Source organism: Suricata suricatta, chromosome 6 (assembly GCF_006229205.1).
Source record: "Suricata suricatta isolate VVHF042 chromosome 6, meerkat_22Aug2017_6uvM2_HiC, whole genome shotgun sequence".
Lineage (NCBI taxonomy): Eukaryota > Metazoa > Chordata > Mammalia > Carnivora > Herpestidae > Suricata > Suricata suricatta.
The window spans coordinates 34,510,561-34,514,565 of NC_043705.1; the positions used below are offsets into that span (position 1 = coordinate 34,510,561).

Consider the following 4,005-nt stretch of genomic DNA (forward strand, 5'->3'; position numbering starts at 1 on the left):
AGCGATTACCTAAACATTGGAAATAAATTAAAAGGACAGTATGTTCATAAACCAGCAAATAATATGGCTGCCATGTGCCAGAGAACAGGACGAAATACATCTGTACAATAAACATGATGTATTACATACACACAGATATCTGCATGTGTGCCTGCCCCCCCCACCCCGTATGCTCACATACTCAGTCATAAAACAAAGCTTAATGTGATGGCGTTTCCAGCTCATTCTTCAGTCTTCTTTGTATATGGATAGCTTCTTGTCGTCCTCCCACTCTGGAAGGCTTGAAGAAGATCATGATGGAATTCTTGAAAGTATCCTTTTCTCAAGTACAACAAAATTCTCTGCTGTTTTCTATTTAAATATGATCCTCCCTTTCTGGGTCTTTTGTTCGATCAGCAACTGATTACTTGAAGACCGTAATCCCAAGGCCATGCAGTACGTGAAAGAAAAATTCAAGAGATACCTTATTAGCTTACGGAGCAGAGCAGAGCTCCACCAGAACCAAAGGAATTATTTTTAATACTCCTTTTTTTTTTTTTGGTTTATACCTTTCACAGTTTCACCTGAGGTATTTCTAGATCTTTCCCTTGACTAACTCTAAAATAACATGGCAGCCCCTTGTAGCACTTCAAATTCTTATTAATACGGGATTCCTTACCTAAAGTATCTAAAATCTTCAATACAGTGTTAAGAGGATTTCAAGAATCAGGTCTAATTATTAGTGGTGCCTCTGTACAATTTGATACTCTTAAAAGTCTTAGATTGCCATCGCCTATTTCCTCACACACATTATAAATGCTATAGCTATTCCTGACTACAGATACAAGCACTAATGAAAGCTGTGTTACTTGATGTTCAAAAGCATCTTTTTCATGGTCTTTACCTCGGGCTGTTGTGTTACTGTATTCTGCCAATGGAACAGAATAGCCTGGAACAGGATCTTTTGTTCTGAATTTTTAATTAGAGCGCTTCCTGCTACTGTATCTGTTCCTTTGAAGTTAACCAAGTGAGCAGACGTTCCTATGCCAGTGGTGTCTTAAAAGGAGACTCCTCTGTACCCAAAACCAAATAACTTGTCTACCATCTAGATTATCAGAAGTTGCTCTAAACTATTTGACCAATATTTTCTTCTGCTCTCTGGAATTTGTAGCCACTATGATTGGCTACCAGGACTGAAAAGCATAGTCTCAATTCACTTTGTATGTCAATAGCACTCAGTCTGCGTTTTCCACTGTAAAGAAACTCTTTCCTTTAGCAAGGACAGAACCCTCAGGAACGGCAGTTACTTCTTTTGGAAGAGGTCCATCATATTTCTCTAGAACGTAGTCACATCGCTTTTCATTAAAGGCACCGTCTTCAAAGTTCATTAATCTTTCATGCTGCACGGTTTCTTCTGCTGTTCATCCTACCTAGTGATTGTTTTTATTTCAGACATTGTCATTTTCAGCTCTGTAAGTATGATTGGGGTCTCTTTTACACCCCCCCTGCCTCTACTTCACAAGCGCAGTCTACCTTCTGCCTTGTTGAGTACATGGAGCGGCTGCAGTGCTGCCCTTGTTTTCATTCTTAACCTGGGTGGTGGATACATGGTGTGTGCTTTGCATTACATTGGGACGTTATATCACATTGGTAAAATGTACCTTTCTATTTCATGCACTTTCCTGCATGGGTGTTGTATTTTAAAGTCAAATATTAGGTGGTTCAAGAAATCATACTGGCTCCACATTCAAAATATCCTAAATTCAACTACTTCTCGTCATTTCCACCATTCCTATCCTAATTCAGTGCCCCATCATTCCTTAAGTTGTTGATAGTAAACACCACCCTGTTGGACTTGCTTCTTCTGTCCTTGCCCTTACGATCTACTCTGATCTCAAAGGTTAATGACATTGTTGTAAAATACAAGTTGGATGGTGTCATTCCTCTCCTCAAATCCCAATAGCTTTCCATCTTAGAGTCAAAGTCCAAGACTTTTTATAGCTTACATAGACTTGTATGATCTCACATCCTCTTAAACTTTTTCTTCAAACTTGTTCCCTTTGCATTACCCACGCTAGCCTCCCTTGTGGACTTCTAACTCCCTGCCCGCTCACCTTCTTTAGAGGTATTACACTAGAAATTTCCTGTGTCTTGAATTTTCGACTCACTGATGACCCCATGGCACACTCCCCTTCTCTCCACCAAATCTATGTTTATATTTTATCTTCTTTGTAAGACTTTCCCAATTTCCTGATCTAAATGGATCTCCTTTCAGAGACACCTATTCCCTTTCCTAATTTATTTTTTGCATAGTATGTCCCACCATCAGTCATTGTATGTATTTATACTCATTTGTTCTTTGTCTTCCTCACACTGAACATAATCTTTAAGGGAAATGATTTTTATCACTTTTTTAAAATTCATTGCTTGAAGCTTCAGTGCCTATATCAGTGTCTCATGTGAAGTATGTACTCAGTAAATATTTGTTGAATGAATACTCTTAAACCATTATTCTCTACTTTCAGGTAATTTGTCCTCCTTGAGATAAAAAAAAAAGCCTCTAGTGTTTATTTCACTGGCTTGTACATAATGTGCAATTAATAGCTGTTTGTTGAATGAATGACTCTATGCCTAGCTAGTGGCAATGCAGTCCTGTTTTCCTAATGGTTACAGATGGGGAGTAGGAGTGTGCACTCTGATGTTCTATTCTTGGCTTTCTCTCTGACTGCATTCAATATGCATGAATATTCATTACCTGTTTATTTTGGGACCTAAATATCAAACACTCATTTAGTAAACATGTTGGTATGGAAAACACTGGACAAGCCACTGCTGATTAAAACAAAGACCACATATTCCTCCAGACTCCCGAAATATGTCTGCAGAATGAAATGTGTCCTTGCCTTCTACGGGATGCTGCTAAACGTGCATTTGCATATGCAGATACCAGATTCTGCCAACAGATCAGTTAATTGCCAATACAAAGCTGCCACTGAGGACATATTTGCTTCTCTTACAAAGGCCAATGCAGTTGTGTGGGCCACAAATAAAATGCATGCTGTTGGATTTGCAGGAATAGTTTCAGAGACTGGACACGATTACCTCTTTGCTGAAATAAATTAGGGAGCTGTTGCTGTCAGTTCTAAAAGCCCCTACTTTGTCAAATACTGCTTGTTTTCAATGAAAATATGCTGATGCCAGAAAAACAAAACAACAACAACAAAAAAACCCCAAAACTACCTTTTTGCCTCAACTTTGGCACATTTGGAATGACAGCCATCACTCCCCTATCTTTTAGTTATATTTGTAAGAGCAATGAAGTTCCTGGAATAAGGGGCCATGTGGTCTTGCTCCCAGGTCACAGTGTTCTCCGGCAGTGGCACTGGCCAGCCTTGACCCTTCTCCACATAGGGAAAGTCTCTGAAATGCAATGGCAGGCGCTGCAGAGAGGACTTAGCCCTTGACTGATCAGTGCAGACTTTAATAGAAATATTTCCCATTTTGTGAAGATCTACTGAAAATATTTACACAGTGGTAAGTAGGCATCTGTAAATATCACTTTACAGATGGGATAATGCTGGCCCAGAAAGGTAAAATGACTTGTCCAAAGTCACAGAACAGGTTACTTTCATGGTGGGACTAAACCCATCACCTGACTTCAGACACCATGGTCTTTCCATGATATGACTCTCATCATCATGGACTTACCTGGTAAGCACACTGGCTCTCAAACATTTCACATTTTTTAAGAAGTCACCCAAGAAGTAGATCTTTGGGACCTCCCTCTCAGAAATTCTAATTTGTGAAGTCAGAGATAAAACCTAGGAATTGTGCTTTACCATGCACCTCAGGTGAATTTAATGTAGATAACATCAGGCTACAACTTGAGAAATTCTAGTACCTGGAAGAATAAATATCATCAGGGAAGATGTAGAGTACAGATTAACACTCCCACTGCAGAGCCAAAAGAACTGTGTTTATAATTTCCGCTTTGACACTTCCTGACCACGTATATTTGAATAGTTT

The 4,005-nt window shown here is 39.3% G+C and overlaps 1 pseudogene; it reads right to left on the minus strand.

Annotated features, from left to right (window-relative positions):
• Positions 1 to 221: 221 nt before the first annotated feature.
• On the minus strand, positions 222 to 1,367 carry LOC115293419 (annotated as a pseudogene).
• Between the last annotated feature and the right edge of the window lie 2,638 nt (positions 1,368 to 4,005).